Raw genomic sequence first — 12,032 nt, 5'->3', positions numbered from 1 at the left:
TACAACTACTGCGGTAGCCGATGATGCTAACGGTGCTAAGTGAGCTGCAGTCACTGTGTGTACGACTGTCAGCACGATTAACACCAAGATAAGTACTCTTGACGGCTTTGGGGCAAAACTCGACAACATGGAGAGACGCATAGCTGAGATGAATAGCTCTGTCGATGCTGTGCAAAAGAGTTTTGCGGACCTTCAACAAGATATTACCGCTAATGCTAAGCGGCTTACGGAGGCCGAAGGGCGCATAGGAGACACCGAAGATAGCCTGCAGAGTGTGAAAACGGAGCTGACTGACGCCGCTAAACGCATCGCCTATTTAGAGTCTAAGATGGAAGACCTAGAAAATCGGGCTTGGAGAAAGAACTTAAGACTGGTAGGGCTCCCCGAAAACGCTGAAAAGACCCAGCCCATGATTGATTACATACAGCATATGTTGCCAGTCTGGCTGGGGCTCGACGCCGCCAAGTCGTTCTCCTTGGAAAGAGCGCACCACACTCTGGCAAGACCAAGACCGGATCAGAGCAGAGCTATAATCATTTGTTTCCTGCGATTTCAAGACCGCGAGTTTGTCTTCAACACATCCTAACAACGCTCACGATGGTCACAAAATCTTCTTTGCTCAAGATTTATCACCGGAAACCATGAAGGTGCGGAGCCCATTCAATGCAGTGAGGAAAAAGTTCATTGAAGCTGGAACTTTTCGGGGATTCACCCTACGCCCTTGTAAAATGAGGGCTCTGCATAATGGGAAGATAGTCCTTTTCTCCACACCAGAAGAAGCTGAGAACTTCCTCCCAAACTCCTAAACTTCACTGTAAAGAATTGACTGTAGAATTTACAGTAAATACCTGGCAAAAAAGTTGCCAACTAATTCTTGTAAAATCACAGTTTATTACTGTAAAAAGATATTACAATATATTACTGTAAACCTTTTACATGGTTTTGCTGTATATAAATTACAGTAACTTATTGTTTTATTTTTTTAGAAAACAGGAATTCAATGTAATCTAGTTTACAGCTTTTTCTTGTATTCTAATAAATTACAGTAATTACCTGGCAACTAAAGTTGCCAGTAAATACCTGTAAATAAATAATACAATATGTTGTTGTAAAATGTTTTTACAGTTAATATTGGTTTTTACAGTAGCTGCTTTGCAAATTATGCAGATTTTGAATGAAAAAAATAATAACACAGTGTCATAACTGTTAGAAAATACTTTTATTAAAACTTACATTTGTACTTGCATGAAACTTGCATTTTAAGGGATAGTTCAACATTTCCTCAAACTGGCCCATTGCCATAACCCCTATAGTTATAGCAGTAGGTTGCTGCTAGTAGCTGCTCATCTACTGTTATGGATTCATTCTTGGTTTCTCTCATCAAACTCATCAAATACACAATCCAACAACTCCAAAACACTCTGGTGGACAAGTTGTGACCTACACATTCACCACGCTATGAAATAATAACGTATAATTATGTAACATTACAACACATGAAGCAAACACTGAACTACTTGCACTTTTGAAATCACTCCGCAGCAGCCGGAGGTCCTTTGAGATAATAACGGAACGTTATGAGACAGAATAAAGGAATATCAGGAACATCATCAAATAGGACAGTCCTTATCTTTGTCTATGCAGACAGCCACTCGAAGTCCATCAACCTCTTAAGCAGGGAGGACACGTGGGGATTTATGCTGTTCTTGAGCGTTGCCATCTTTGAGCCACTGCTGGGGTTGATGCCAACAAAACACCTAAAATAAGAAAATAACAAAACTTCATGAAAAACTGTGACAAGCCAGCAGAATCAATCAGGTCATACAATACAAGCCCATCGTTTGACCTTCCATGGGCAAATCTGCAACAAAAACAATGCTGTTTATTATTTTTCATTATCATTTAATTTTTGCAGTCCAGGCACTTAGGCAAGCTGAAATAGAAAATAGCTCTGCAATGCAATGACCACCTTATGTAGGGTCATAACGGTTAAAAGGGTAGTTTGTATTTCTTGCCACAAGACAGTACGTTAATAACTTAATAACTTAACATTATTGTGCCTGGGTGGAGACAGGGATTGGGTTTGTATTACATTTGATAGATTGAAAAAAGCTATAGTTATTTCACTATGGAACAGTAATTACCAGTAACTGAAAGAAATACATTGACTTAAAAAGATTTTTAAAGAAAGATTTTGATCAGAAATGGACAAAACTGGACTTAGACATGTTGAACATTTGTTTCATACCATGAAACAAGTGCCATATACACTCTACTATAACACAGCATGTCCAGTGGTGTAGTGGTGTCTGTGTTGGTGGGTATACCACTGGATAGATGGGTAGATCACTTAGAAGAAAGAAGGTATGATTTCAAAGGCTTTTTGGCTGATGGGTGGTAACCTGTTACCTGATATAAAAAGAGGAGGGTATAAGCCTTAAACTGATGTATACTACACCACTGAGCATGTCCCTGGCTTGAGAGGAGTCCACTGTCTGTTAGTGCTGGCAAGTCAAAATAATGTCTTGTCCAGTAGTCATGATAGCAAACTTAACAAGCACTACAAGCATCTAGTTACCTTTGGATGAATTCCAGGGTGCATGCAGCTTGCTCCTGGTACACAAGATTGAAGTTGTAGTAGCACGAAAACAACACTGCCAGTCCTGCCAAAAAGTTGGCGTGTGGAGGCACAACCACCTGCCCCTCGATGCTCAGCATCCACTCCTCTGATGTGAGCACTTCACCTAAACATAAACAAACATAGGTTTATATGTTAATGTTTTTATCTTGTTGTTTTCCACATAAGCATATCCACAATAAACTGTTACATTAATGTGTCCTATGGTCTTTGTCTTTGCAATACTTTACAACATTTAAATTCCGTGTTGATATGATTGGCCAGTAAAGCTGACTGATAGAACACTAAGTGGTCTCCATGACAGCAGGCAATGTTTCAGATATGGATGTTTCTGCTAAAACGTGGATATTTCACATACACATCTTCCAATCAGCAGCACAGCTTCAAGGTGGGGACCCAAGATTAGAGTGACCAATTTAGTTTCTGACCAAATGTGAAATATGGGCACAACGTGCCCTTCTGTTCCTGAGTTATGGTGTTGAACAACAGACAGAGAAGGGTTTCTGCAGAAAATTATGACATCACAATAAAGCAGACCTTTTGTCATGGGTTGATCAGTGTGTTTATGTGTATGTCTACCAGATCTCTAAATTCTCCTGTCATTACAGATCCTGCCACCCTCGTCAGCCACTCATCAGTTCATTCCCCTCACCTGTGTTTCCCCGCCCATCTCCACACCTGGTCTCAATCCTCATCAGCCCCCTTCATATACTGGTCCATCTCCACTTGTCCTCTGCCAGATCGTCTAGAGTGTTTGTTCCTAGCTTTCCAGCGTTTGTGCTGCCTGTATGGTTTCCTGCTTGTCTGCCTGTTTACTGGTTTTTGAGATTCTGCCTGCCCCTCTTGGATTTGTCTGCTGATCGTTCTGCCTGCCTGGTTTTGACCCCTGCCTGTTATTTGACACCGAATAAAACCTTTTGGACTTTGAACTCAGCCTGTGGTCGTGCGTTTGGGTTCCCTGCGTTCTTAGCCGTTATAGCTTGAACCTTTTGGAATGGTAATGTCACTTCATTTTAAACTATTAGACATTTGTCATATTAAATGTATGGATTCTTGGCCAAAAAACATCACACAGGTCACAGTAGCCCTGACCTCTGACCTCCAAAATCTAATAAGTTCATCCATTTTTCCAAATAGATATTTGTATTTGTGGATAGCAAAACATGTGTGCAAACCAAGGAGCATTTGTAGATCACCCTCTGTGTGTTTACAGATATATATGAGACAAAAAATTACTCCATACCAAAAGCACTCTCACTTTCTACTTACGCCAAAGTGCAGGTGACAGCAGCCGAGACGTTCACGAAGCTCTCCAAGCAGCCGAGACGTTCACGAACCTCTCCAAGCAGTCGAGACGTTCACAAGGCTCTCCAAAGCCTAATTTTAACCGAAATGTGCTGTAGGAGAGGAGAGGAGAGGAGAGGAGAGGAGAGGAGACATGAGGTGGGGGTGTTTAAAACTAGGGCTGTCAATAGATTTTTTTTTAAAATGAACTAATTAATCTCACAATTTTCTGTAATTAATTAATTTATCAACAAATAAACTGCATTTGTTCTCTTAAGACTTGATCTTATAATGAAAATTCATGTATAATCATCAAATTAGTGAAGAATAAACACAAAAAAGCATATTTAAATTCAAAGACTATTTTAATGGCTTTCTTTAAACTTTAAACACAGTTTCTCTCCTGTGAAGAACAAATTTGGCACGAAAAAGGCCACTTGCATATTCTCCAACAGAAATAATAACAAAACAATCCAGGCCTACTACATGTGTTGAGGTCATGGTTGAAGTGCAGGTATATCAATATCAAAACCATCAAGACCACTCCAGACCACTTATGGGCATGAGGTAACATATTTTGTTTTTCCTTTTTTCCTACCAAGCTGTGCTGCGGACGTGCACGAGAAAACAACCACATCACTGAATTTCCCTCCGTAATTGAATAGCTATAGACTGATCGGTTCATTGTTTTATTTATTGATCTGTAGATGGTGATTCCTACATCTCCAAGGCAGCGCTGCTCTTCTGTCCAGTTACACATGAAGCTTCACTTTTCATTCGCACAAACTAATCAACAACTAAACAAACATTCAAGAATGAAACCAGCCGGCGGTGAACCTCTAAAGACCTGCGGTTAAGTTAATCGGCTCTCTGTCTTACCCCGGGGACTACGCTGTGTACCCGGCCGACCGGCTCTGCAGACCGGGCTGTTGCCTCTGTGATGCTCCGCTACGGTCGCTGCTGGTGGAGCGTCACTGCTCGGAGGACGTCGTCGGAGCTAACTTCATCATCATGTGGATAAACTAACCGTGTGTTGGTCATCTAAACGGTTACTTACTCGCATGAAACAATATTAAAACCGAATAAAGTTAACAGCCGGTATGCTTTGCCTGCACACGTAACGTAACGTAACGGGTCAGCCACCACCGGAAGTAAACAAAACGGCGTTAATTGTTATTTTTTTTAAGTTAAATGTTTAAAATGAATCTCCAAAATTAACGCGTTAACTTTGACAGCACTATTTTAAACCCAAAGTCTATGAAGCAAGCTTTTCCAGCTCGGTCCAAAACTGTTAAGTTACACCACTAATAGCTAATTAAAGTTAACCTAATACAACTTTATCTGGCCGACATCAACATTAGCTGTAATGCTACCTTCACAGTCTGTTTATCAGAGAAAAAAATGCGATGTAAAGACGTCGTGCCCTCGTGCTAAATGCTGTTTTAGCTAAAGTTCTGGGAAATTACCATCACTGAAACAAATATTACTCACCAATCTGCTGACTTCTTAGCCTTGCTGCGCCATTGCTCCTTTCCTCTCTTCTTGGAGTTAACCGCCGAAATCAGAATATCAACAGTAATTACCTGTAATACACATCATCTACATGCCAGAACACACTTGCTGTAAATTTTACAATATGTAACCGCGGAGTTATGCAGCAGGTTACTGTAATTAGTTTTGACCCATGATGCATTGCGGTATACAGTTAAAAATTGTAAAATGACAAAACAAGAAGATACTGTAAAATTTTATTTGTTACAGTGTTCTAAATGCCGAGGAGTATAGGTAACTACAGAAGGATTGATATGGACAATATAGATGCACCGTAGTTTAATATAGGTTCTGTTGAGTTAGATTAATATACATTCTGTACTCTCTAATTTATTTAAATTATATGCAGAGCTGCTACTACCATATTTGGTGGACACTTTATTTTATGCACCTACTATAGGCCGATACACTTGTTTATTTGACACAGGCTACTGAGATAGTTAAATCAAGAAGCGTTAATAATTTCAAAGGTTAAGTGTTTTTATATGTCTGGTTCAGTTCTTACTATTTTCATTTATTCTATTCTTTTATTTTTTGTCACACTCAACATGGTCATTTATCTCACTGCACTTGAAGCAACATGGAAAGTCCAAAACTGTCTGATTTACAAGCTGGAATGTCAGGGGACTCAATAAGCTAAACTAACTAAACTGAAACAGGTAATGAACAGACTTAAAAACCTACATTCTAAAATAATTTTTCTTCAGGAAATTCATATTACAGTCACTGAAATTAAACAAGTACAACGTAGGTGGCCTGGTCAAGTTATACATGCCACATATAACAATTATGCTCGGGGGGTACTCATTCTTATCCACAAAAAAATTCCTTTTCAACTTACTAATACTATCTGGGACCCCAAGGACGGTTTGTAATCGCTCAGGGTAGGATCCTGTCTCTCACATTGAATTTGGCCAGCATATATGGTCCTAATGAGGACAACCCAAAATTTTTTTGAAGATTTCTTCTTAACCTTGTCTTCATTGTATGGCCTAAATATTATCGGTGGGGATTTCAATTGCACTTTGAACCCGTCGGTAGACCACTCTACAAAATGAGATCCCCATAAAAAACAATCTAGAAAAACAATTTCACAATATATCACAGACTTAAACTTATCTGAAATCTGGAGAAAACTTAACCCAGATAAATTGGAATACTCATGCTACTCAGGAATACATAAGTCCAGGTCTCGCATTGATTATTTTTTAGTATCACAAGAACTGGTATCCAAAATTAAGAATTGCTGGTATGACTGTATAGTCATTAGTGATCACTCCCCCATTTCTATGTCTGTACAAATGGAGAAGCTTCAACATTCTCCCCCTAATTAAATATGTAGAAGATAAGATCGACGTCTACTTTCAAATCAACACTAACCAAACTAATGCATGCATTAGATGGGAAGCCTTCAAGGCGTATATTAAAGGGCAAATTATTAGTTTCACAAGCACTAAAAACAAGAAACAAAAAGCAGAAATTAATGAATTAGAGAAGCAAATAAAATCTTTGGAAATAGATATAAATAATAAAGATGACCCTGAAAAACAAAAACGGTTACTAATTTTAAGAACGGAATACAATAAATTAACATCTGATAAAGCAGCAAAGAGTTTACTGTGGTTGAACCAGGCTTTTTATGATCAGGGAGAAAAGGCCGGCAAATTGTTAGCTTGGAGAATTAAAAAAATACGATCTGAAAGAGCTATTAATGGCATAACTACTCAATCAGGGGAGATATCAAACGATCCTCAAGATATTAATAATACATTCAAGGAATTTTATCAATCACTGTACAGGTCAGAATGCTCCCCACACCCGCTTATAGAGATGCCTTTCTTAATCAGCTCCAGTTTAAAACGCTCACAGAGGAGGTTAAAGAGGACCTGGATAAGGACATAACGATGGAAGAGCTTTTGCAGGCCATTAAAAGTATCAACTCAGGCAAAGCTCCAGGGCCTGATGGCCTGCCAATAGAGTTTTATAAAACCTTCCAGAAGCAGTTGTTGACCCCACTTTTGAATATGTTTAACGAGTCATTTAATAATGGTATATTACCACCAACTTTAAGACTCGCTACAATAATTCTTATTTTGAAACCTGGGAAAATGCCGACTGACTGCTCCTCGTACAGGCCTATTAGTCTTATGGGAGTAGACACAAAAATATTGTGTAAAGTTCTTGCTAAAAGGCTAGATCCATATATCCCTTCTTTGGTACATAGTGATCAGAATGGGTTCGTACAGAATCGTCAGGGATTTCATAACATTAGAAGGGTCCTCAACATAATCCATTCTGAAAATAATACCAGGGATACAGCGCTGTTATCTCTGGATGCTAGACAAGCGTTTGATAGAATCGAGTGGCCTTATTTGTTCAATTTGTTACCGAGATATGGACTTGGGGGAAAATTTCTGAAAAGGATAGAATTATTGTATACCAACCCTACAGCACGCGTAATGACGAATAACAATTTATCAAGCCCATTAACGTTAGAGAGGTCAACCCGTCAGGGCTGTCCCTGATCTGTAGGACAAGAAGTCTGAGGCATTAAATCTGTAGGCCAAGTTAAATGATGTACGAGGCTTAGAAATGGGTTCCTACAGAATGGGAAAAGCCATAAGGGGGTCATCGAAATAAACCGCACCGCCACGCCCACCAGAAACAACGTAGGCGAAAACTTTTGACAACTTTTCACCATCAAGGTATGAGGATGAGACTTAGCGAGTGTGAAGTCTGTGGCGTTAAATCTGTAGGACAAGTTAAATAAAGTACGAGGCATAGAAATGGGTCCGTACAAAATGGGAAAAGCCATAAGGGGGGCGTTAGGGGGCGCTACCGCGCATGAGGGCAGTTATGGTATCGAATTAACATACTCATTGGTTTGAAGCTACGAGCCAAATTTGGTGAGTCTGCGATCATCCTAAAGTCCCGAAAACACTGTCGGAAAAAATAAAAATTGCCGCACGTCATTCAAGATGGCCGACTTCCTGTTCCAGCAAAAATTCCGACAAAAATAATTCCTGGCTAAATCCTTGAGACCCATGAGTCCTGTAAATTTCATGACGATCCGAGAATGTTTTTGGTCACATGACTCAACGTTAGGTGGCGCTATGGAGTCCCCTGGCCAATTATCAAATTTTTCACCACATGTGACATATGTTCCAAGTTTGGTGAGTTTTGGGGTATGTTCAGGCCTCCAAATATGCAATCTTGGGGAAGGACAAAAAAGAATAACAATAATAATAATAATAATAATAATAATAAATAATCCGAGCAAATTCAATAGGGCCTCGCACGAGATTCGTGCTCGGGCCCTAATAATAATAATAATAATAATAATAATAATAATAATAATAATAAATAATCCTTACAGATACAATAGGTCCTCACACGAGATTCGTGCTCGGGCCCTAATAAATAATCCTTACAGATACAATAGGTCCTCGCACGAGATTCGTGCTCGGGACCTAATAATCCTTACAGATACAATAGGGCTTTCGCAGGTTTCCTGCTCGGGCCCTAAAAACAACAAATCCCTTCCTTAAAAACTCTATTGATATATGGTTTAAAGCTCATAGACCTATTGGTGATACACCCCCCATCTCTCAATTTTCACCTATTTGGGATAATGGACAGATGGTGGTTTTCAGGTTTGGGCCGACAGGGGGGTGCAAAAAATTGGAGACTTATATGTTCAAGGCACTTTACTAACATTTAATGACCTTTGTTTGAAACATTCAATTCCAAAAAAACACTTTTTTAAATACTTACAATTGAAGCACTTCATCTCATCAAAGCATCACCAGCCGCCACTGTCCTGCCTTGAAGGCATTGTGTTAAAACACATGAATGGGAAACGGCAAATTTCTACACTATATACAGCACTTGTCTCACATGATGAGGAATCTAGTCATGATAGAAGGAGGGCATGGAGTTTAGATATTAAGGAAGATATTGAAGAAGCTGAGTGGACGACAGCTTGTTTAAAAGCTCAATCACAAACCATTAATACTCGAATTAAACTGCTACAACATAAGTGGTTAATGAGGTCATACATAACCCCTGAGGAACTCAATAAATGGTCCCCTGGCATTCCAGATACATGTGTGAAATGTTTGACTGAGAAAGGTACTTTGATTCATTGTGTATGGGAATGTCCTAAGCTCGTAGCTTTTTGGAAAATGGTTGTTCGCACTCTAAGTAAAATCACAGGTATTCAGGTACACTGCGTAGCAAAACTTTGTATTTTAGGGATATACCCAGATTGCTTTTCTGTTAACTCCAAGTGTAAGACTCTGATCAACTTTGGCCTCCTGCAGGCCAGGAGGATGGTTGCTCTATCTTGGAGAGAGACTGAAGTATCCTCTACACAGTCTTGGATTAGAGAGATGGCAATGTGTGTTAAATTAGAAAAGCTAACCTATGTAATTAGGGGTAAAGTGCAAGAATTTGAAGAGGTGTGGGCACCCTTAATGGACTTTTTCAAGCAACAATAGATTATATTTATCTGTAAGGCTATTGAGTGTGACAATTTGAATTTTTTATTTATTTATTTATTTATTTATTTATTTTTTATTTGTTTTGTATGTGTGTGTATGCAGCGAGGTCTGCCTGCATCTCATTGTGCAACTAGTGTGGTATGTGTCGATGTGTTTTGTACGTTCTTATTGAAAATCAATAAAAAAACATTGTTCAAAAAAAAAATATTTGATTAGGGATATCCACCACAAAAGCAGAACATCAACTGACACAAAAATGTGTCCTACTGAGATGCCTGATCTTGAGGATCTATCTTGAAGAGGCCCTAGTGTCAAAATCTAGTTTTCAAACCCATTATTTCAGTTTTTTGTGGTGGTTATTTTCATGTTACAATTTTGTCTATGTTCAATCAAATTAGAAGACAGCAAATCTGCACCATCTGTAGCATAAAAAGACTGCATATTGCACAAATGAGAATAACGGGTTTAATTGAAGGAGTTCCTTTTTGCCCTTGGGTCCCAATACTGGCTAATCCACCCATGGTAGGACCATTCAGACCAAGGCAAAAAAATTTCCTTTAAACATTGACTTTATGTATTTCAATTCCATTACATACGTTCTTTGTATTCTAAGTATTTCTATCATGATGAGTTAATGTGAATAAATTAAATGACTTAAATCTTAAATCTGCTTAAGTATACATAAAGGTAATACATTACATATGGTTTACGTTTAAAGGGGAAATTGTTTTTTGAGCGCACTTCAAAGTGCTGCATAGAGGCACCAAAATACACACAAACAAAATAATAAAAAACTAGAATGGCACTAGAGCGTATACCACTTATAGATACCAGCCACATAAATACTATGATTTGTTTTTCATCAAGATCCATGCATTACTCCAAGAGAAGTGGACAAATGAAAGGAAAAAAAAACAAAGAAGCGCCCTCACGATGTTAAAGAAAGTGAGTAAAATTTCCTGGATCTGTCCCTTTATCTGGATCCACACCTAAAGTTAATTGGTTCTATTTTCTTGGCTGAGACCCATTCTCCATCAAGTTTCATGGAAATCTGTTTAATAATTATGTGAAAACCAGCTGAAAAACCAACCAACAAATGGACAGGGATGAGAACATAAAATTAAAACCAATTATATCAAACGACCAAATAACTGGTTAAAGACAAACAAAATGCATATAAAAGACATTTAAATTAAAGCAAGCAAATTAATAGTTACATATTTAAAATAAGTTAAGTATCTAATCTACTGGAAAGACACACTTAACAGTAATGCCTTATGCCCTCATTGAGCTGACAGGTTTAGAAGACCTCAGGTATTCAAGAAGCTTGTTCCAAAGGTGGGGAGCATAAAAACTAAAAGCTGTTTAACCATGTTTGGTTTTGTTCCTTGGATAAACTGAGTAAACCTGTCCAAGATGGCCTGAAGGCTCTGGATGTTTTGTAATGTGCAAGTAAATCAGAGATGTATTTACACCTAACAACATTTGGTGTTATAATGACAATTGGACTTTAAAATCTATCCTATGACACACAGGAAACTGAACTTACTGAATACTGAACATCATGTAAAGCACCAAGCATGGCAAGCATACTCCAGATGTCAGATGCCATACAGCCAGGTGAACAGCAGGTACAGCTGTAAAGTTTTATAGTCTAGGGGCGTGTTTTGGAAGAAAGAGGATCCTTGGCACTCTTTTACTGATCACATGAGGACATATGCCGATGTAAGCACAAGGAGCTTGTAAGATGAATTAATCAAAAACACAGAGTAACAAGTAACATAAAAAATAAACATTTACTTATCTGTAGTTAAGGATTATATAACAGTGGAGCACATCCAACATAATAAATGATAATAGAACTCAAATCATAAGTAAATCAAACTGCATCAAATACACTCATGTGGTACTGGCATTTCTTTATATCATTGTGTTAAAAGTTATTACCAAAACTCATCAGATAGCAGAGTGAAATCATATAAATTAGTAGATTTTGAAGCAGAGTTTCATAATATCAAAATGATTACATGTTCTGAAACATAAGATATGTATATTTA

The sequence above is a fragment of the Pagrus major genome, chromosome 14 (genome assembly GCF_040436345.1).
Source record: "Pagrus major chromosome 14, Pma_NU_1.0".
Lineage (NCBI taxonomy): Eukaryota > Metazoa > Chordata > Actinopteri > Spariformes > Sparidae > Pagrus > Pagrus major.
The sequence above is the reverse complement of the archived record's forward strand: the minus strand, read 5'-3'. Positions refer to the sequence as shown.